This window comes from Lepidochelys olivacea (assembly GCF_965140295.1).
Source record: "Lepidochelys olivacea isolate rLepOli2 genome assembly, chromosome: 21".
NCBI lineage: Eukaryota > Metazoa > Chordata > Testudines > Cheloniidae > Lepidochelys > Lepidochelys olivacea.
The window spans coordinates 3,248,713-3,272,830 of record NC_140431.1 but is presented as its reverse complement, the minus strand read 5'-3'; the positions used below and the strand labels follow the sequence as shown (position 1 = coordinate 3,272,830).

General features: G+C 42.2%; 1 protein-coding gene across 6 annotated transcripts in view; it reads left to right on the top strand.

The window, feature by feature from the left end:
• Nucleotides 1-836: 836 nt before the first annotated feature.
• RAP1A (RAP1A, member of RAS oncogene family) overlaps nucleotides 837-24,118 on the top strand; it is a 69,371-nt gene continuing 46,089 nt past the window's right edge. For 2 of the 6 annotated variants that reach the window (XM_084611458.1, XM_084611455.1), the window contains exons 1-3: nucleotides 837-963; nucleotides 3,343-3,385; nucleotides 4,393-4,468. The gene's annotated coding sequence lies outside the window, so the exon portion shown is untranslated. The remainder of the gene's footprint in view (nucleotides 964-3,342; nucleotides 3,386-4,392; nucleotides 4,469-24,118) is intronic. The other 4 variants (XM_084611459.1, XM_084611456.1, XM_084611457.1 and 1 more) reach the window with 3 other exon arrangements.

The window sequence follows — 24,118 nt, the reverse complement described above, 5'->3', positions numbered from 1 at the left end:
CCTCCATCACCCCCATCCCCTCCATCTCCCCCCCACCATAGCCCAGGACCCCTCCTTCTCCCCCATCCCCTCCATCTCCCCCATAGCCCAGGACCCCTCCACCTCCCCCATCCCCTCCAGATTCCCCCACCCCCCACAGCTCAGGACCCCTCCACCTCCCCCATCCCCTCCAGCTCCCCCCCACAGCCCAGGACCCCTCCATCTCCCCCATCCCCTCCATCTCCCCCCCACCATAGCCCAGGACCCCTCCATCTCCCCCATCCCCTCCATCTCCCCCATAGCCCAGGACCCCTCCACCTCCCCCATCCCCTCCAGCTCCCCCCCACCATAGCCCAGGACCCCTCCATCTCCCCCATCCCCTCCATCTCCCCCCCACCATAGCCCAGGACCCCTCCTTCTCCCCCATCCCCTCCATCTCCCCCATCCCCTCCATCTCCCCCCCCACCATAGCCCAGGACCCCTCCATCTCCCCCATCCCCTCCATCTCCCCCATAGCCCAGGACCCCTCCACCTCCCCCATCCCCTCCACCTCCCCCCCCACAGCCCAGGACCCCTCCACCTCCCCCATCCCCTCCATCTCCCCCACAGCCCAGGACCCCTCCACCTCCCCCATCCCCTCCAGCTCCCCCCCACAGCCCAGGACCCCTCCATCTCCCCCATCCCCTCCATCTCCCCCCCACCATAGCCCAGGACCCCTCCACCTTCCCCCCCCCCCAGATCCTTCACCCCGGCTCCCAGCGCCCCGCTCTCCCGGCCGTCTCGGGCCCGCCCCGCTGGCTCCTCCCCAGGCCGCTGCCGGGCGCCGGGCCGGGGGAGGCGGGCGGAGGCGGAGGCCGGGGAGGGCGGGGCGGACGCGGCGCCGCCGCGCACAGCAGCCGAGCCCCGAGCGGAGCAGCGAGCGCAAGCGGCCGGCGGAAGGAGGCGGCGGCGGCGGCTGGGCGGCCCGGCGGGCACCGGCGGCGGGTGAGTCGGGCGGCGGCGCTGGGCCGGGCCGGGCCGGGCCGGGCCCCCCCGGCCCCCCCAGCCAGGGGGAGGTCGGGGACCCCCGGGGGTACCGGCCCCCAGCCGGAGGGAGCCAGGCGCCGGGTGGGGGCCCCCGGGGTAAAGCGGGGCGAGTCAGTGGGACCCCTGGGGAAGGGGGCATGGGAGGGGCCCTGGCGTTCATTGCCCCCGGGCCGGGGGGGGTTCGGGGCCGCTCCCCGGGGCCGCTCCCCGGGGCCGCTGGGAGTGAGGGGTAAAGAGGGCCCTGACCTTTCCTTGGGGGGCCGCTGACCTGTGTCCTCCCCCAGCCCTGCAGGAGGTGGGGAGTGAGGGGGCGGGATTCCTGCCCCCAGGGGAAAACCAAGGGCCCCGGGAGGGGGGCAGGCAGTGGGCCCGCTGACCCCCAGGGGGAAGGGGGCGCCCGGGGCAGGCTTCGGCTCCAGGAAGCGGGGTGTGGGGCGGGCATTGACTGGAGGAAGAAAGGGGGAGGTGGCCGGGGCACTGCCCCCAGGGCGTCCCTGGGCTGGCAGCGCTGCCCGGCAGCGGGTCTCTCTCTCCCGTCCCGTACAAATGCTTCCGTTGTGATTTCTGGGGCTCGGCGTGGGGGTGGGCACGGGGCCTGGGCTGCCCATCTGCCTTGTTGGCACTGCGCTTGGCTGGCGTCAGGCCTATTCGGGAAGGCCTGGCCCGCCGTGGGCCGTGCCCGTGCCCCCCATGGGAGCTAGCAGGGTAGTTTAGTGCATTCCTTGAGATGCTGCCATCAGCCACTCTCCCGCACCTCCTAGACCCACCTAGTGCATGCTAGCCATGGTAATGGAGGAAGTGAAACCAGGACTTCCCCAGCGTCTCTCAGACCTCCAGATGTGGGGACAATCAGATGCCAAGGATGCTGCATTTCCCTATTTTGGGGTGTGCGGAGGGAGGAGGGAGTGAATTTGTCTGGCAATCTGGCATACCCACCTCGCTCCTGGACTCTTCACCGCTTCCTGTTGCCTTTTCAGTATTGGTGCGTTCAGTGTTGCAGTAGCAGAAACTCTCCCCAGATTGTGTAATTGGGCCTGAGAAAACCCCCCAGTTCTCTTACTGGTCCATGGAGTCTGCGGTGTTTCTCAGTCCTAGAGGGGCTTTACAGCCCAGACTAAAGAGGGAGGCAAGGAACCCAAGTTGAAGGGGAACAGGCCATCTCACTGCTCCCAAAGACATTGCAAGGGGACATAAAAGGCTGTTGTGGTTCTCATACCTTGTCTTTGAAGATAACTTGGGGCTAACATGTGAGACAAGGCTTAGGTGGTCTGTGTGGGAAAGATCTATTTGAGGTGGGTGATACTTGGATTTGGGTTTCTGAATGTTCGATTCTGAGAGTTTATTTTCCTGTTCCTCCTGCCCTGACTTTGAAGAGGAAAGTTTGGGAAGGGCCATTGAGACAGTTTGTAAACTGTTCTCCAACATGGGTTCAAAGTTTTCTGTGGTCCTAAATCAAAACAAAAAACAAAACAAATGTTATCTGAATTAAGGCATTGAGAGCAACAAGCTAGCTTCGGATTGCTATTTTGAGCAGTAGGTGAAAGGAGAAAAGAGCATCATCTTTCATTTGCATGATCATGTCTTTATAGTGCTTCCTATTTTCAAACATTTTATTATATTGTCACTTTTCTGAAGGTGTCACTCTAGGGGGGATCATCTTCTCTCCTTGCCTTCTGCCAGTCTTCTATTTAAATGTGAGGGTGAACGGGGTTGTTTCAATTTTGTAAGTTACAGCCCTCCAAGTCTGGGTAGTATATGACATCAAAGTATATATTTCAAGGGCTGCTTTCATTATTGATAGCTAAATTCCGACTTGTAGGAATCTTTCAGAATTTTTTGTTGGCTAACTTTGGCATATACATAGAATAGTATGTACCTCTGCTCGGCACTGAAACTTTTAAACATCACATGATTTATTGGGCATGGGTTGTGTTACATTATCTACATCACTCTAAAACTTTTAAAATAGGGAGCTGACTACCACAAGAATTACCAATAGGGTAGTCTTTCCAGTAGTATTCAGTAGAAAAAACTATTATATGCCTCCAGACACCATCAAATTTAATTTTTCCCCCTTCATCGAACTGCAAAAATTATTCATGGTGAAAGGCACGCTGTTTAGCTCCAAATTTCGTGGGTATTTTTGTTTAGGAAATTTGACAAAACCTAATAGCTATAGTTATGTTGCCAGTATGTTTTTTTAAAAACTTAATTACAGATAATTTTGAGTTTGAGTTTAAATCTTTCTATGCAATGTTTGTAACCGAGCATTGCAGTCTTGTGTTAATGTCTGAAAAACAGAAATTGAAACTGACTTGTCTATTTTCATTGTTCTAGTCATATATTGGAATGAACTGCAAACAGTAAACAAACACCACAGGTAATGAAAACCAGATTTTTAAAAATTCTTTCATTTTCAATAATCTGTAAATGTGGTACCACAACTTTTTGTTTGTGTTTGTATTTATTAAATTGCTTTTAACCAGAATAGTAGTTTGTAATTTTGGCTTTGTGTATTGTTCGCAGTCTAAAATGTGGCACCAAATGTGTTTGAACTTTAGCAGCATCAAGTAATCTAACTCACTGTGTTATTTGAGGAAGACCAGGGTTGAATTATTTGAGGAAGACCAGGGTTGAATTGTGAACTGCCCTGTTTTGCTGTGTAATATTTTGAAAAAATTCTCCTCCTTTGTTAATGGAATAGCACTTGATTCTTTATCCAATTGGCCATGGCAGACTCCTCAAGAGGCGAAATATGTTTAGTATGGACGTTTCTGAAATTGTGAGACAATAAGGACTGAAGTCACTAAGAAACAGATATTAATAATCAAACACACTATATACCTTAATGTTGTTTCTGTGAGTTTTAAGTGAAAGATAAATTTAAAGCAGAACAGGCTAGATTCTACAGTATCTGTAACTTTTTAATTTATACACAGCTAGTACGATGCACCATCTCCTAAGTATGAAATACTTTCTGATTATTCTGACATCATTATCATGTTGCTATAGTGACTTCATTATACTGGGAATGCCATGTTCACATCCTGTTGCTATGGAAAAGATCAGTGTTATAAATAAAAATATTTGAGTCTATTCATAGCTGTGACAGATAAAAATGCCATCGTTTTAATATGACATTGCCTTAAGAGTGACAGTGTATTTTAACCAAACTTTTCTTGTGCTGAGTTATGGACTAGGGAATTGACGTTTCAAGTTTCTAACACCTTGTCCCTTCGACATCCCCTCCATTGCATTTGATAGCAGGGGTTATGAAATACTAGCTGTAGAACTCAAAAAGAGTGTGTAGTTTTTAAGGTGGAGCTGAGACAGGAAGTACTGTGCTTTCACATACTGAGTCTAAAAATAATCTGTTTTCATACACAGTATTTTCATCAAAGCGGGACACACAGGGACAAGGGGAATATTGGTGTTGCATCAAACTAAAATCCTCAGCAGTGAAGTGAGTTATCCTTGTATTTTCATAGCTATGTCTCATTGTGTTTATAAATTTAGGATAGCTAAATCTTGTAACTGAACTAACCTAGGGGCTACATAAAATGCAAAAACTTTGCTAGCATTTAGTAGACCCACTTGGTATTTGAAGAGCAAAGTTTATATTGGGTTTGAGGATTCAAATTAAACCAAACACACACTATTTAATCATGTTTCTTGGCTTCAGTTTGGTGGTGTTTAGGTCAGGTATCTTTTGGTAAGATTTTAGAGAGGAATATATGCTGATCAGGGCATAATTTAGTAGCACAGTGTAGTTCCAGTGACATGTTAATGTTTTCATTTGGAGACTGCTGTTTACACAATATGTCAGGATAGTTTAGAATTGAAACCAAAGGCTTCAAATATACTGATATATGTAGACTATTTTGTGATATATTTGATGCATCTTCACCTAATACGAGGATGGCATTGCAGATATAATTAAAGAATTGAAATTTAGTTAGATGGCATTAATGTAATGTGAGCATACTATAATGTCTGAGTTTTAACTGTACATTGAAACACAGTCTTCATGCATAATAAAATCTAAAATTTAGAATGTACTGATACATCATAGTACAGGACGAAAGTAATACTGTGTCCACATAGAGGTCATGATGTGTTATCTGGAGAATAAATTCATTCAGTGCAATATTACATATATTTTTTTTAATGGATCTATACATAGTCTCTCTTTTCCAGATTGCTTAATGCTGTATAAAACCACAGACAAGTTATCAACCACCAATTTAATTATTTTTTAAAAGAAAAACCATAGTGTCTTGGTTTAAAGGAATGTGTGTCTATTTTTAGTGATGCAGGAAGTGAATCTCTTTTGAACATATTTAAAGTTTAAATCTTTACTCCATATGTTTGGGATACTGTTTGCAGAGGTGCCCACTTAGAACTCAAAATTGTTCCCCAGTCCTGAAATCAGATTGCTGTAGGTGGCATTATGTGCCGTATGGAGCCCTATTGAAGACAGTTCACTGGCCCTCTGCATGGGTGCAAGGATCCACTTGTGGATCTGATTGCAGGATTGGGACTGAAAAAATAGAGTGGTATTAGATGCTTATTATTATTATTATTTATTATAGAGAGTTTCTGGATTTATGCATGTCTTTGTATTTTCTAATATGAAGTGGTATGAACCTCAATTTTCCTTAAGCACTTTTGATGACTTTGTGTACTTAGTTCTAATAGAAGTGGACTTTGGAGGCAGGTAACCTGATTCAACCAGTCCCAGGGTTGTATCTGGATAGATAGTTGTTTTCCCATTGTAGACCTACTTTTGTTTGTAAAGGGAAGTCTGTTGTTGCTTTTTTCTCACTAGAGTACAGTTCTTTGAAGTCTCTCTTACTCCTGAGGGCAATCTGTGCCAAAAAAAATAAAAATTCTATGCACAATATTGTAAAATTCTGCACATTTTATTTGTCAAATAAATGTGGAGGCTACAGCATGGCATTGGGGAGCACAGGCCACTGGCTGCACAGAGGTGGGAGATCACTGTACAGCTCCCCTGGGACATGGACTCAGCAGTGAGGCTGCACCCAACCATGACACAGCGCAAGGATTCAAGTGTGGAGGGGCTTAGTGTGGGGGGATCCAGGTGTAGGTTGAGAGGGTTCTTTGTGGGACAGTCTGGGTGGCTCAGTGGATGCACAGGGGCTTGTTAGGGGGTTCTGGGTGCAATGGTAATGGGACTCTGCAGGAGGGTCCAGGTGAAGGTGGTTGAGGCTCAGTGGGGGAGGGGCGGTCTGGGTGTGGGGGGGAGACCTTGGCAGGGGAGTATGGGTCTGGGGGACTCAGTGGCCGGGGAGGGGGGAGAGTCCAGATGCAGCTGGTTGGGGCATGGTGGGAATCCAGGTGCGGGTGGCTTGTTGGGTGGTGCAGGGGGAGTGGGGCTCATTTTGGGGGGAGGTTCTGAGTGCAGGAGGGGTGAGGCTCAGCAGGAGCGTCTGGGTGTGAGGAGGTCTGGATGCACGGGGTTGGGTGGATGTGGGAGAGCAGCTCCTGTACAGGGGTCCCTCCCCCTGCAGCTGAGGAGCAATGAGTGAAGGAAGCGTGGGGGTGGGGGGGAAGTTTGCAGAGCTTCCTTCAGGTGGAGGAGAAATCTGGGGGTGGGTCTGACCTGACCCCGGATGCTGTGCAGGGGAAGAGGAAGTCCTGTTCTCCCAGCCCAGTTGCGACTACCAGCTGAGCCTTCCCCAGTCCCACCTCCTGCCGCACGGTGATGTACTTTTCTTCCAGCTGCCCTGGGCCCCTGAAACATATTGCTGGGGAGGGTTGCATGACCATCTTTATAGCTTCCCTTTGCTTCCCCGTCAGAAAGTCATTTTTCTGTCGGGAAGCAAAGAAATCTGCAGGGGACATAAATTCCTCTCATGTGCAGTGGTACAGAATTCCCCCAAGAGTATATCTTTATACTAAGCTGTGAGATAGGTATTGATTTTTTTTTCACTCTGATTAAAGTTTTTTCTTTTCATTCTGTTGAAGACAACTTGTCTAGTAGCCTATGTTCGCATAACAGTTTATACAGCAGTTGCAAGTGTACTTGATGAGCAACGGTTAAGTTTTTAGTGTTTTTCTGATGTGGCAGTAAGATAGGTATTATTAAGAATGCATTTGGACAACTGCAGAATAAACTCATGACGTTTATGTTCATATGGTTTAGCTTAATTGAAATGTTTATCATTATTTAGCAGAAGGATAAGAAAAAAAGCACAACTGTCATGAAACCTTCTCTTTAGAAGAGTGCTCAGTGAACCTTGTGCCTTAGTCCACTTTTGGTTTAATTAGCCAACTGTGTATATAACTTGTGAAAGCTTCTGGTCCTAGAAACATGACTCCTTGGGCAAATCGACACTACAAAGTTAAGTCGACTTATAGCCACTGTAGTAATTAAATTGCTTTTGCATGTCCACACCACACTCCTTGTATAAGTAGTGCATATTCTCAGTAGGAGCACTTGCTCCGATTTAACTGTCAGTGTGGGGCATTGTGGGACAGCTTCTGAACGGCAGCAACAGGCACTGTAAGCAATGCAGTGTCTACACTGACACTGTGTTGCCCTAACTATGTCCACCTAAGCGCTACACCTCTTGCGGAGGTGGAGTTAAGTCGGTGTAAGTCAGCAAGTTACATCGGTGGGAGTGACATCTTAGCATAGATGCTTACTGAGTTAAGTCGACATAAGCTGCCTTACTAACTCTATAGTGTAGACCAGGCCTTTGGGCACATGCCCCCCCAACCAACCAAATCCCATAAGTAAGGGTGTCACAAGCTGGAAAGAAAAATGAATTTTACTTGGCTACCTTATTTGATCCAATCTTTCTATGTTCAGATGCCATACATAGAGAGGTTAGGGTTTGTTTATTTATTTATTGCCATAGCCCATGTGAGTGGCAACCAAACTTTGAGAATATTTCATTAATTTGCTAAACTACCATGTTGGCTCTAGAGTGCCAATTAATGTCCTAAAAGCCCACACTTCAAATGAGTTTGTACTATTTCCTCTTACAGTGAGTGCAGTGCGGACAAAGAAAGAAGTGCCTCTTTACGTAAAGACATACCATGGAAAGGGGATTATAGCATTATTAGCTTTTTGCTGATATTGGATAGGACTGAAAATGTAATATGCTTTCTGCTGCTGACTGCAAATATAATGAAGTTCACTGTATTTCAAATAGAGCATAAAACACTGTGCAAGATGAATTTTTCAATCTTGTACATATGATACATATTAATGATAAATCCCTATGATTTTGACTAGATCAGCCCAATAGAAGGGACTTAATTTTGTGTGTAAAGTGTTTTCAAAATTGGTTGATTTCTTAAATCAATACAATTAGAAATAAACTTGTTCCCCCTTCTTCACACTTGTACAAGAACAGAAGTTGTCATTAGTCATAGAGTTAAGCTCCTTTATTTTCTTTTCTTGGTGAATTTTTACTTTTGACTAAATTTAGAATTTTTTAGTTTAGGGGACAAACTAAAAGAAGTAACCCTATTGCATATTTATGAGATTTGTCAGCGTATCATCTTATCAATTTTAAGTTGAAATAATGGATGTTAGAATGGCTAGATCATTTCTTCCACACTGACAGTTTCAGGGTTAATTTTGGACGAAAAATAAAAGTATCCTTGGGCGTATAAGCAAGTTACTGCAGAAATGGTTACTCATTTGGATGTTGTTTAATGTTACAAGCTCTGAGCATCAAATTATTTTAATTAGAGAAAACATAAAATATTCAGTTGAAGTTTGTTCTTCTGGTGACCCCTCCCTTATAATTTAAGTAGAGGTTTTCAGATCTGAACTTGGCTTTGTGCCCAGTTCTGGTCCTAAAGATCCCCCTACTCCTTCATTCTGGGCCTTTATTTGTTTCTCTTCCACCCCTCCTTGGAATACTAACATGGGTTCCCATGGAAAATCCTAGATGTCTGTGGATGGAGACACTTTGGCAGGGAGCTACCATTTCTACAATATCTCTAGACTCAGACTCCAAGACTTGAGACAAACCAAATTTATTCTTGATGTAGTTCTATTTATGTTAACTTAATAATATAGGCCCAATGCCCCACTTCAGCCATGCTGTGGAAAACCACTATGCTTGGTAAAAACTGCGAAGATGACTGTGAACATGTCCAATTCTGTCCTTCCTAATTAGATTTTCTTAGTTCATTCTTTATGAATTATACAAAGGAGATTACTTTCTATAGTTTGATCTTAACTTATCTATTCTATAAAGGTTATTTTCTAACTCTCCTTTCCTCCAGCAACATATAATAGGTTGAGTCTGATCAATTTAGGTTTCTAAAAAAAAAAAGTTGTGATCCTTATAAAGGGACATGTAATATGCTGCTTCCACAGGTACTATGTTAAATGTCATGTTTACTAGCGAAATAGTATTGGTTGTTGTAATATAAGGCTTTCAGAATAAAACCGGGTTATAGTATATAAATCACATTGTCTCAATTCTGTTCCATAGAGAATCTCCAGCGTTTGAAAAAAACTACAAGATTAAATGGCATTAATCTAAGCTGTAAGGCCCCAGATGAATATGTTCTGAATTGATTTGATCGTGCTTTTCTTAATAAGTGTCTAAGCAGGCCGCAACAGAGAATCTTCAAAGGTCAAATGAGATTTGTTATTTGTATAGCTGTCAACTTGGTTTCTGTGTACATTGACTGGCATGTGCTAAAAATTCTTTCATACTAAACCTGATTTGGTAGATAAAGCAGATAGCTAATGACATTAAGACCAGTTTACCTTACACTATTGGAAATCGAGCATATTTGACAAGTTATTAAAGGAGTTCATACATGGATGGTCAAGGTAGACTCTTAAAAGCATCTTATTAAAAATCTCCAGGCAGTTGTGGATGCTTGACAAATTGCTTTCTTCTCTAGCTCTCCTCATTCCAATTAAACAAAGACTCTGATGCGTAGACCAATATTTTCAAAAGTGACTAGTAATTTTGGGTGCCCAAATTGAGACATCTTCCAGTGGCCTGAGTTTTACAGTAAATGCTCAGCACCCACTCTCTTAAAACTAGGTTCATTCAAGGCGTTTAAAGTTGGGCACCCAAAAATCATTAGTTAGTTTGAAAATTTAGGCCATACATCTTACATTTTCAGTTTATTCAAACAGTGTAAAACTATTTAGTATCTTGTTATGGCTGCCATGACAGCCATAGGACTTTCACAGTTGCTCCATCTAACTGAGGAGTGTTGCTTCATGGAAATGGAAGGGGCAGAGGGCCAGACCTTTCTCATAGACTAACCACTACTTCCTGGGTACTGAGGTTGGGTTGCTCCTCTCCCATCAGGACAGGTGATTTATTTTATTGGTCCCATATCACAGGCTTATGAAACCACTTTGTAACATTTCTGTTCATCTCCTGCTGTGACTGTTTAGGATGAAAAACTGTGACTTTGCTTCCACCATTGCATCCAGAAAGTTCTGATCTGTGGTCTTATATCGAATGGTGGATAGTTTGACGAATGGTTGCTGACTGTAGTCTTTGGCAGCAGAGCATTGCTTACCATGAGGAACCTTTGTTGTACATTGATGATCAGATCAATTAGAACAGACTGAGCTTTTAGCTTCTGTGGAGAGCAAGGTCTTCACTGCTAGGCTTTCAATTGGTATTACTGTAGCGGTGGAGCACGGGGACCCCAAGCTGCCACTTTTCAGTTGGGTCCATGTCTCTGGTGGTTGATAAAACCTTATGGAGAGATAACAGGCCCATTATTTGAGGACTGTCCCAGCTTCCCTGTGACTCTGATAATCTGGTTAATTACTGCCCATTCTCTAAACTCATTTTTGGGAGGGGAGGGGAGGGGAGGAGGTGGTGGTGAAACTTCATCTGTTTTAGGGTATAGCTGATCACCTGCTGGTAACTGATGTTTCTTGCTGAAGCACCTAATACCTGTGTTTTAGATACTTATTCCTGTTCATTTCCAGATGTAGTATAAAATGATAGTTTAAATCTATCACATCTTTAAATGGATCAGACCTTGATTTCTGAGAGACTGCCTTTCCCCACATGATACCATGGTACTTAAGGCTCTCTGACATACTCTAGCTAATGCGTTTAACATAAAGAGGCTGGGGGCGGGATAGGATTTTCAGGGAGGAGCCCTTGACTATTACATTAGTAACTTGCACTGGTTTTGACAGAAAGTTTGTTTACCTTTAAGTCTCATTTTGAAATTGTGTGGGTGAGTTAAGGGCAGAAGTGGAGGGATGGCTTATTTTTGGTCAGTAATCATTTTATTTTGGTTTAGCTCTAATGGTCTTTGCCGCTAGGGAGAAGCAGAATGTACTGTGGAAACAGTGAAAAATAATATTCTACATACACAATGCTGTCAAATGCACAGAGTGAACAGACTGAAAACATTGGGGGTGGGGGATGGGATATACATTCCTTGCCAGCTTCTATTACAGTAACTTTAGGATTTGTAACTAAATGAGGTACAAAACTTGCAGAGAAACTTGTGCCTTTCAAGTCCCAATAACACCACAGAGTAGTCTGCCCATTTATTGGGTCAGCCCTATCCTTTGAGTTAATGTTCTATCTACTATACCTGGATTATTTCATCTTTCTAGGTTTTTTTTACTGTACACATCACTGTATTAAGTGGATGCCATGCTCAGATTTAAAATATTGACTTTGTATAGGACAGGGGTGGCCAACCTGAGCCTAAGAAGGAGCCAGAATTTACCAATGTACATTTCCAAAGAGCCACAGTAACACATGAGTAGCCCCCCATTAGCCCCCCCAAGCTCCCAGAGCCTTCCACCTATCAGCACCTCCCCCTCCCTCCCTGCAGCTCCCGATCAGCTGTTTTGTGGTGTGCAGGAGGCTCTGGGCGGGAGGCGTGAGGGCACGGCCGGGTCAGGGGAGGAGGCGGGAAGGGGTGGAGTGGGGGCAGGGCCTGTGGCGGAGCCAGGGGTTGAGCACTGAGCACCCCCCGGCACACTGGAAATTTGGCACCTTTGGCTCCAGCCCCAGAGTCGGTGCCTTTACAAGGAGCTGCATATTAACTTCTGAAGAGCCGCATGTGACTCCGGAGCCACAGGTTGGCCACCCCAGTATATGATGAGGGCAAGATCATGTGCACATACAGTAATTGACTTTGACCTTTGCTTTCTAAAAATGAATTTGACTGACTACTTTTAGGTACTTTTTAAAATCTAAAGCCAAATTCTGTTTTGTTTTACTGTGTAAATTCAGAGTGCCTCCACTGAAATCAGTTTTCAACTGAGGTCAAGTTCAGTTCTTACCTGAAGTCAGTGGAGTGACTCCAGATTGGCACTGATATAAATGAGAGCCTAATCTGGTTTTTGTGCGGTTTTTTTTTAAAGGTTTCAGAGTAACAGCCGTGTTAGTCTGTATTCGCAAAAAGAAAAGGAGTACTTGTGGCACCTTAGAGGCTAACCAATTTATTTGAGCATGAGCTCATGCTCAAATAAATTGGTTAGTCTCTAAGGTGCCACAAGTACTCCTTTTTTTTTTTTTAAAGTGACATTTTGAATCCCTGACACTTAAATAAAACCTGCTCTGCAAAGAATTACTCCATTAACGAGAGAGAGAGTTAATGACAGACGTCTTTAATTATTATTCGGATACATGTAATGTAAAAGATTTTTAATGTTAAAATGAAGCTTTGCTAAATCATTTTTGCAACTGGATGAGAAAGCTGCTTAGCCTAATTAAGTGAGGCCTTCAGTGGTGCTTTACATTAGGTGAACTGTGACCTCGGTGTATTTCTGCCTCTCAAGTGTGTTTCAAGGCTTAACTCAATGTGTGTGAAATGCTCTGAGGTCCTTGGATTTAAGTCAGCGCAAATAAACCAACTACTATTATTATTAGGCCTTTATTATGCATTTTCCTAGACTATAGTGAAACATTTCTGTGAACAGGTGCTATATGATGTTGCTCTGAGCAATGATAGCTTACTGTCACTTAAGAGGCACTACTAAAAGAGAAAAGAAGTTTTTGAGACTAGTTCTTGTGCTACTCAGTCCTTTGTTGGGAAGTGAATTGGATTACTCTGATAGTGTGTCTAGGTGTTGTGCTTATCCTCATATGTGAGCACTTGGCATACATGTGATTTTTGGGCCTGCTTATTTGTTTTTCTCAATAAGCAGAGCTTATATTGCCTTACAGGAGTTTCAGCTCTGTTATCGTGGAGTTGCTGAAAAGATCACAGTGATGGATATAATGACTGAAGCAGATAAATTTAATTGCATCATTTTAAGTGGGACTGTTGAATGTGTATGCAGCTTCAGTGTTTAATATATGTGTTGAGGGACTGGAACGAGTGAGTGAAAGGTAGGTAACTGTTACCGTTTTGTCAAATGCTGTTGGAGGAGACTACATTCTGGAAATTTGTTACACCTAGTAGCAGTTACTGTGTTTGTCAATCAGCCGCATTGCATAACTTCGCTGCTTGTGAGAGCACTACAGGAGAACAGACCAGTTGCATTTAATTTTTGAGTGGCTGAAACCACAGATTAGAGGCTTGTTGGAATGTTTGTTTTTGTTAAAGTATTTGTCGGATCCAAAGATATCACCCATGTTGAATGTTTTCAGTATTAGAACATGCACATTTGTCATTGAAACTGCAATATTGCATGTGTTCTCATAGCTATAGAGCCTGATTTTGCAAAGATTCTGAGCACCCACAGCTCTCATTCCCGTCACCCAGTTGTGGGCTCTCAGCACTTCAGGAAATCAGGCTATGATGAACTCTGCTGTTTCATACAGTTGACCTGGATGGTATCATGTACCTTTTTTTGACAAATTACTTGAAAATAGAGCTTACAGTGGACTGCTCACAAAATTGGAAAGGCCCGTGTGGGAAGAGGAGGAGTTGAGCTAGATTTATTGAATTGACTTCAGTAGGGGTTCAAATTGGCACTTCTTGTGCCCCCTTTTATAGCATTCTCTTCTCTAATGTGAATACATTTGCAGTTTTAGGGAGAGGCTAGTCAGAAAACCCCTTTCCTTACAAACAACTGACATCCAAGGTAATACCCTTTTTTATATATATATATATATATATATATATATATATATGAAGTTAAAGTGAATGTGATAGTTTAAAGGCAAAACAGTTCTCTTTGTAAGGTTATATGTAGTGCAATTTAGCTTTCTTTTCAAGCATTTTAAGCTGTGAGCTTTTTTTTTTGACTGCAGTAAGAATCTCCAGCACTAAAACTGGTGAAATTTCCTTTTCTAGTTGCTTGTGGTTTGTCATTTCAAGAGACTTTTTTTTTCTTTTTTGGCTTTTGTCTGCCTCAGTCATATTTAACCTCTCTTGAAATTACTTCTGCAACTGCCATTATTGGAGATGGTTTTTAATTCCATCTAGGAGAGTTGAGCAGGGGAGTGTTTCTGGAATACTGCCATTGCTGCTTACCTGGTCTGTTGATTAGATGTGTATGATTATTGATGCCTTCTCTTTTTCCTCTAAGTTAAACTCAGTGTCATCTTTAGAAGCCAGATTGTCCATAAGATTTTTTTTTTTGAACAGCTGTTTCTGTTGAAATGAGTCTTGATCTTTTTAGAAGCTAAAACTGACTCTACAAAACTGTGTTAAACTATGGGAAGGTTTCTTCCTTTTTGAAGATGGGTGCAAAATTAATTTCCCTAAGAAGTTTTAGGGATGGACTGCCAAGGTTGTTTTGTCCACTTAAGCCTGTCAGCTTTGGAAAGATTTAAATCTTTAAGAGAATCTGGCAAGAGGTCTAAAACTCACAGCATGAAAGTAATGGTACCCCTCTTTTAGAACATTTAAGGCCTGTGTTGTAGGACCTTCTGCTGCCCAAGAAAGACTGAATGTGATTCTCCTCAGAATCGATCACAGAGATGTCAAAAACCTGAATATTCCTTCAGTTAAAATTAGCATCAGAGAGAATTTCAGTTTTGTCACCAAAAAAAAAATTTAGGCTGGCAATATGGTTCCAAGACTGTTCAGAGAGGTAAGTACAGTGTGATTTAGCACCCTTTGTCTCCCTGTGACCTAGTCTTTTTTCCCAGCAATGCTTTCAGTCCTTGTAAACCAAAAGCTAATATCTAGTCCTTACTCAGGCAAAATTCTCTTTGAAGTCATTGGGAGTCTTTCCTGGGTAAAGATAGCAGGGCTTGGCCCAAGGAAGCAAGAGACCAACCTTAAAAATAGAACCTAGGTCACTTGCGTGGTAGTACAGACAGGTAGCGTGTGTTAAAGGGCAGAACAGTCTTTGGTGGCGGTCCCCACTCCCACTGACTCGCTGTGTGATCTTGAGACAGTCAACTTCTCAATTCCTTCGTTTCCCCATCTATATATTCTCTTTTAATCAGATGTTTGCAAAAGTGCGGTATAAATGTTGTCATAGTGTCATCAAGTGTGGAACCACCCGCACTTTACTTATATAAAAGAAGATCTTAGTTAATTTAGGGGTTAAAGTAATCCTGGTGCTTTACAGTGGCAAATATTTTGCTTGAGGGTGTTGCCGGTATCATTTGTGGGGAGGTAGGCAATTTAGAGACATTTACTTCACTTAGGTTTATGACCGTTTCACATGTGACTGAGTCCAGCCTAAACTGCGTGTGCCAAATAAAGCCAGGCCCCTGTGAAAGCATGGCCACATGCCCTGTGCAGAATGTATACTTGAATTAAACTTTCAAATTCATGCTACCATATGGAGAGCTGTGTGAAGTTTAGGTTACAAGCAAAAATAAACTTGGTCTCCTCCTAGCCTTCATTCCTGCATCTCTCACAATTCTACCACACAGTTGGCAGTGTCTGCTAGAGAAAGGCCCAAGACTGGAATATCGTGGGTGTTGGCTCACAAGAATGGATGGAGGTGCAGTCGAGCTATGTGAGGGAGTTAGGTACTGTCTGCTCACACTGTGCCCGGCTATCCCCTCGAACTGATTCACAGATACAGGGTGATGGGTAGTCTTCAAATTACCAAAGCCCTTTATGAAGAGGACATATTTGAGTTTTACCTAAAGCTTCCATAGTTCTTTGTGCTATGAGCAAAATAGGTAGTTTAAAAGCAGACTTGAAAGATTTCAGAACACTGTACCAAACAGGTAATTAAGACAAACTTTGCGCTGCTTGTTGAGAGTTCCAGGGGAAAACCGAGCTTTTTATGCTCAATGTAGATATTGGTATTTTGATGTTTTATGTATGGGTTTTCAGTGTCTTTTAGTGCTGGAATGAAGTGTGTGTGTTTTTCTTCTCAGGCTCTGGGGAATAATACTAAATGAGAGAGATGAATAATAAAGGATTTAGCAGGCATACTAGATGCTCTCACTTGCAATAAAATGAAGTTATTAAAACTATTTTTCTGTGGAGTAATTAATATACTGCAAGACTCCTGTGAAGTCTCAGTGTTACTCTTGCTATTTAGTGAAAGAACTTTGAGGTGCATCTTTGATTAGGAATAGATTTATTTTAGCACTGCATTTTGTTTTTATTAGGGGTTTCTTTTTCTGAAATGGGTGCTCATCACCCAAGGTACTGAAATATAAAATGATACACACAAAATTGTTAGTTAATTACCATAAAGCGGATGTTTTTCATTCAACAATAATCGTTAGAACAGACATTTAATTAGCCCATGTGCATAGAGGGTAGGGACAGTTTTGTTGCTTGTGTGTTACTTATACAGTAAACTTGGAAGCGCTTTTTAAGGTAGTGAGAATCCCTAGACTTACATATGCAAACATGACCTTTAGAGCAGGCTGCATAGCATAATCGGGTTGTGTATATACATTTGATTTATATAGCTTAAGCTATTCAAGGAATCTTAGTATTTTCAGGAATTTAGTTTATAATCTAGCAGACACTGACCTAGAGTTAAGGGCTGAATGTTTTCCCCTCCCTCTTATGTAAAACACATTTTAAATGTTTAATGTGGAATACATGGCAGCTCTGTGGTGCACAAAGGGTGCTTCCCTCCTTGCCTTCTGTCTTGGCTTGTCTTCTCTCCTCTTTCTTTTTCTTCACTCTGCCAGGGGTACTTACAGCCCCCATTACCATAATATCTATGTGCCTCACATTCATTAATGTATTTATCCTCACAACATCCTGATGAGGTAGAGAACTGCTAATATTTTACAGATGGGGATCAGAGGTCCAGAATACTTAAGTGTCAACGTTACACCAAAATTGAATGAGAATACAGTTGTCATCCGCTTGGGATAGAATCTGTTTTTGGATTAATAACAAACAGCCTGTTGGAAAAAATTCTAATGAATTTTTTTTATCTGAATTTGCCCATTCATCAGAATTGAACCATTTTGTGGAGACTGTTTTTTTGACGAAGTTCCGACAGAATCCAGGCAGGGTCCCCGCCAGCTTGCCCACCCTGTTCATGGCAGCCCAGGCTTCCAGGCTCACAGCTCCTTGGTAGCCTGCCTGGTGAGCTGATAGGAACCTGGAAGTCTTGGATGTGCTGCCTCATAGCTCTTCAACAGCCCAGGCTCCCAAGGTCTGTGGCTTTGGGGCAGCTCACCAGGTGGACTGTCCTGGAGCCAGGACTCCTTTTCCTTTTGCAGAGAATTGTATAGAGTTTGAGTTTAAGGTCAGAAGGAACCATATAACATCTGTTTGACCTCTTGTATATCACAGCCATTAAAATGTGACCCAAACGTGACTTTAGTTAGACTAAGCATTTCATTCTGATTTGGAATGAAACCAAATTTTGTAATAAAAAATATTTCTCTGCGTATTGGAATTTCCTTCCTTCACCCCATTCTAATAAAAAAACTAGTAAATGTGCTATGGTATATTTAGTAATGTAATGGTGGGTTTACCGAGATGAGAACTCACTTAGGCTGTGTCTACACCAGTGGTTCTCAGCCAGGGGTCTGGGGCCCCCTGTGCGGGCGAGAGCAGGTTTCAGGTGGTTCACCAAGCAGGGCCAGTATTAAACTTGCTGGGAGCCAGGGCAGAAAGCTGAAGCCCCACCGTGTGGGGCTGAAGCCCTGGTCCCTGAGCTCTCACACCTGGGGCTGAAGCAGAAGCCTGAGCACTTAGCTTTGCGGGGGCCCTTGTGGCATGGGGCCCCAGGCAATTGCCCTGCGTGCTACCCTCTAATGCCGGCCCTGGCTTTTATATGCAGAAAACCAGTTATTGTAGCACAGGTGTGCCATGGAGTTTTTATAGCATGTTGGAGGGTGGGGGTGGGCCTCAGAAAACGGTTGAGAACCTGTGGTCTACACTACAGCCTGTCAGCAAAACTTACGTCACGCAGGGCTGTGAATATTCCATCGCCTGAGCGACATAAGTTACACTGACACAAGCACTCATATGCACAGCGCTATGTTAGCGGGAGAGCTGCTCCTGCCGACAAAGCTTCTGCCGCTTGCGGAGGGGGTTTTTTTATGTTGACGGGAGACCCGTTGGCATAGAGCATCTTCACCAGATGCACTGCAGTGGCGCAGCTGTAGCTCTGTATGTATAGACATCGTAGCTGAGAACTTGTACACAAAAACCAGTAATCACACACAACAGGTGGATGAGCAAATTAGCAAGATTTGCTATCTAAAAATACGTTTTGTTTTCATCAAAAGTCCATGACTTTACTCTTTACCACTGAGACTTACATTTAAACATACAGCTCTTGTGAGGTAGCCTAAGTTTTTCTTGAAAGCTGTGGTAGCCTGAATGCAAGAAGAAAAAAAGAAATTTTAAAATGCATAGTCATGTCAGTGTTTAGTTTCCAAAGTGTCCTCCCTGTGGCTTGGCAGATTGCTTCTAGGGACAGCTTGAAAACACCAGGGGTGGGGGAAGAGGATAAAGACAAAGTGCACAGTAGGGGGAAGATGAGAGATTTAAGCAAGAGAGACAGAAGGAGTGAAATGGCAACCAGTTTAGACAAGGTGAGATTTTTAACCATGGTAGAATACTGCCCTAGACAAACTTCTTTCACTTTAATTTTGTTTGATCTCATTAAAACTCCTTGATGGCGTTAAACAGTCATTAAGTACAGTTGATGGGATACTATTTCATATTAACCATACATGCATTTCTTTAAAGTGAGCTTTTCTTAATTGCTGCAAAAAACACTGATTTAACCTTGGGAGATATTCATATTTAAGATGTAGTGTGAATCTAAAATGCTCCTTCGAGGAATAATTGCAGAATGAAAACTCAGCTTTTAAAACATCGTGTTGTATTATAATTTGAATTAAAAAAAAATCCTTTAAACTTAAGAACTTTTATCTTCCGGTATCTCACTGGCAAAAAATATTGTATCGATACATTATATGGGATTAAAGAAATAACAGCGTAAAGTCGTGTTTTGCCAAAATTCTCCTCTTAAGATGAATGCCATTTTTGGAAGAGAGTAAGCCAGTGGGTTTATCTGTGACTGTTGTTTTAGAACTAACATCATTGTTTTTAAAACCAGTTAAGGTTGCTGAGTGACCATCTACCATCTTATCATGTCATGTAAAAAACCTACGTACATAAACAAGGAAGTGAACAGTTAAAAACATCATCAATCTTACCCTGTCTATATAACAAATTACTTGGTAAGAATAACACATTTCAACAAAACAACCTCAGCTCTGCTCCCTGTTGAATCTTTTACTAAATATCTCAAAATAGTTTCATGTTTCTTCATAAGGTTGTTGTGTAAGTTATATATGATTTGAAATGAATGACATACAGTACAAGTCAGCAGACAACAAATTAAAGATGACCACTCACAAAATCAATTTGTCTAGTGTTTGTATCCTGTAACATTTACTTGTTTTGATGGTGGTGGAGAGAGAAAGGAAAGATCTGAGTCGTCTTCCTCAAGAACTTTTCCATATTGTAAAAAATCCTGTGCTGAAAACTTTTATTAGCTCGAGGTCAACAGCCGAGAAATGCCCAAGTGCACCTGTGTGTTAATGCCTTCTTAGGAGGACCTTTTATTCTTGTGTGGTTTGCTACATTTGAACGGTGTAATTCACTGTGACGCTGTGTTTCCACAGTAGAGATACACAGCACTTCCTGTGGAAGCACATCTTAGGTAGGCTGCTGTCCTTCTGTTCCCAGGGTCGCACTCATTAGTATTAAATCTGCAGTGGTACTGCAGTCCATTTTGAGGGGAGCCTGCCAGTTACAGCCAGTGACATAGTGATTTGGTCTAATTTGAGGATGCAGTATGTGTTGGTCTCTGGCTTTCTCTCCTCTGTCTTTGTCTATTTGACACATGTCCCTAGCAACTTTCTGGAAATGCAGACCAACAGGACCCAAAATAACCCTAGCTGTTTGAGCACTTCAGGCTGTAGATGCACAGAGTATTTGTTCCCTAGCTGAAGTGCTGGTAGCAAGCATTTCAAAATGCACGGCAAGGAGGTGGGCAGTCCATCTCTTAGAAGTGCATATTTTGATGCTTACGGACTAAAAGTTTTGTTTGAAAAAGAAAAAGGCTGAGGCAGGTGTATTTTCAAAGACTAAATGAATCGCTTCTTTTAAATGTTTCTCTCAGATTTATCTTGAATGAACTGCAGTACAGAACTAAGGTCTCAGATCAGCAAAACTTTTGACCAGGTGTTTAACTTTAATCATGTGAGTAGTCACACTGAAGCTGACCGGGACTGCTCAGGTGCTTTGCAGAATTGGGTCCTAAGTTATAAAAGTCACAACTCTCATAACGTGAGATCCTTCAAGGTTTATTGTAGGAACTAGGATTCTTGGTGAGAGTAGTTCATAGAGGGCACATACTCAGCTGAATTGTAGGAAAGGATATGTCCTTTTTGTGTGAATCTTTCATGGAAGAGGGCTTGAAGGTGACCATTGTGCCAGCTGAACTCAGTGGAGACTGTACAGAAGCATTAGCACTAGCATGTAGCCTTAGCTGTCCCTAACATACTGAACTCTGAGCATTGCCATTTTTTTATTGTAAAACTACATAGCTAATGATGCACATGAAGAACAAAAGCAATCTTCAAATAGCTGATCATTTTCTTGGCTAGTCATTAGCTTTGCCAAGCGGGTAAATGTGTCCACTGAACTTATTGTGGTATCTGGAAACAGAGATTAATTGACCTATTTAAGAGTTATTTAAACTGATTTGTTGTGGTTACCATACATTTTGAGTAAGCAGTGTAACTAGAATGTTGCCATAACCAAATCAATCTTGGCTGAAAGTTCCTTTTTTAAATCAAATAATGCATTTTCCATGTGCACTTCAAATTGAATTAAACACTTAGTAATAAAATTAGACCCTGGACTATTTCAGTGCCAAGAAGCAATTCAATAATGTAGTTAAATTATTTTGTTTAACATATTCGTAAGTCTTATTTTTAGGGCATTATTACTCACCTATGCGGATTCACTTCTAGTTGAAAGTGTTGGCATACAAAGTGTCTGCACTCACCAGGAACAAATTTATGTATGAATGTCCAAAAAAACACTTGCCTGATGTTTAACTTACAGATGTACAAAAATCCTAATTCGGTCTCTTTGGAGTTCCTGGAACTAAATGGTTTTCTTGTTCTTAAAAGAAATAATGTAGGCCATTACCTGGATTGAATTTAAAAGGGAAAAAATACTCTATTAACTGAAAAGATTATATCTGCAGTACAGAGTAAGTAGTCTGCTGTGTTGCATAGTAACTGGTTTAACAATTCTAATATGTATATGATAGGTAATTATATAGTTTCTGCATTATACTTTATTCCATATTGGCTATGACATTGTTGAAAATAATTGAAGCAATAGTGATACTACTTCTTCTGTGTTACTTTTGAGTATTTGCGCAATTGATTCTTACCACTGCTGTAACTGTACAAGATAATTTTATTTAAGTGTCAACTGCTACAGAGATGGGGACTGTTACAATAATGCAGATAGACTGTGAGATGAACAGACATCGGTCAAATCATGTTTTAATTTCAATTTGAGAATAGCACTAAATTCAATTTGAGAATAGCACTTTGTCCATTTATTTATACTGATTTTTTGTGGTGGTCTTTGCCTCACAAAAATAAATTCATTAAAACCTCTCAAAGGGTGGAGGATGTAATACGCATGTTTAAGTGATGAGAAATTGATTGTAGTGATTAAGTGACTTGCCAGAGGTGTGGCTGAGATCTCTGCCCTGGACTCAGTAATTTTTTTTTTCATATGAACCGTGTCTCTGTAGTGTGAGTCTGATGGATACCTTCCCTTCTATTTATGGTTACACAGTCCACGTCCCTTCCCATTCTTGACTGTATAACGTTCTGTGGCAACTGCACAATTGCTGACATGAAGAATTCATATTAGGAAAGTATTTAATAGACGTTTAGCTTCTCTTAATACAGTTTACCAGCTGAAAATGAGAAGCCAGCTTATATGTCCTGCTATCTCTCAATGGACCGGTAATAGTCCATAGATTTCAATTTGGGAAGCTCAGGTCTTTGGCAAAGCTGAGTGTAGAACTCAGGTCTCCTGTTTCCAGTCCTGTGGTGTTAACACAGACCATCTTTCCTCCTGTACATTTCAGTACGTATCTCTTTAAGAAGAGTGGGCTTTCCGTTTTAGTACAGTGTTGATCAAGACAAAACTTCCCATTCCAAAAATGGTGGGTTTTAGATTGGGGCTTGAGTATTTGTGTGAGAGATTAATTTTTGGAGGAAATCGTAAGAAATTTTTCATGACTTGGTTTATAGTAACTTTGAACTTGGCATGTGATATGAGGTTCGCATGTTCAAAATTAAACAGGCTTGTTTATAGTAATAGTTGCAGTAAATCACTTTTAACTCCAAGGTAAAAATAACGAGAACACATGGCTGTAATGTTCCAAGTGTCTGCCCATCTCTTGGCGGAAAATGGAGAAAGTGACATTTGTTTCTGTAGTACAGACAGCTTGAAGGAACTGGTGGCAGTTTATCTACAGGCATTCATTTAAATGTCTCTATCCCCAGACTCTAAAACACTAGCAACATATTTCCATTTGAAAAATTAAATATTTTGATTTCAGCACAGACGTAGCCTACCAACAATAAGAGGGTGTTGCAAGGGATGTGGAAGCCAGAGTACAAAAAGGGGGTAGCATCTATTTTTTTTCCCTGCCAATTTGGTAAATGTTGATGCTTGCTCGCCTTCTACTTCCTTTCCTCCCTTCAGCTGATCTGTATCTCAGTAGTGCCACAACATGAGCCTTTCAGTGAACAGCAGAGGACTGAAATACTGAATAATAATCTTGGTTTGCAGTGCAAATACGTGTAGCAGCAAAACATTTTGGTGGCTATGTTGTTGTTCTCTGTAGGAGTTGATGTTTTTGCTGGTTGTCTTTTGGTGTCTGCCTTTCCCCTTCTTCCCTCCCCCACACTTTTTAAAAGTAGGGTTGTAGGTCTAATTTTTGTAAGGTTTGCAGTTCTTCAGGAAAAATGCAATCCACATTGTTTAATTATAGCATCTCTGTCTACAAGCCTGTAGTTGAGTCTGTGTCAGCACTTTGATTCTAGCTCCCTATTTTCAAGTATATGTAACTCAGCTATGAGCAAATTCTTGAAGTAAGAGAACCATATACGTTGTCTTAGTGTAGATTCTTTTTATGCCATGTTTGGAAAATGTTAAGTTCAAAGTGTAATGATTTACCAGTGTGATTTGAATGCTACTTCCATTGAAAGTAGTCTATATTTTTATTTTGATGGTGCTCATGCTTTTAGTATTTTGAAGGAGTCTGGTAGTCAGCACTTCCAAAAAGGAATACTTTGAAGACCGTTAAGTCTACATCTACACTAGCATTTTTTCCCAATGTTTTCTCACTGAGGGTAGCAGTAATGGGAGCCCTCGTGTAAACAGAGCTCCATGTAGCCACAATTATTTGTGATGTAGCCTTATTATGTGTAGGACTGTATAACAGAATATTTAAAGTGGCAGCTGCCAACTGAAGCCTGACGATCCTAGTACGCTCATTGCTGTTACTAACTGGTGGTAGCACTTGTGAGAAATGTTAAAGAAAACGTCTCAGGCCCCTATCTGCAAGGAGGATGCTGGTACCCCATAGCAAGGGTAGGGACCAGGGGTCGATAGTGTCTGAAGAGACACTGTCAACTTGACAAAAAGTTGGTATTTCTCTTGCTGTGTAGAAGACTTGTGCAAACAAGGGAAACAGAGTGGGGCCCCA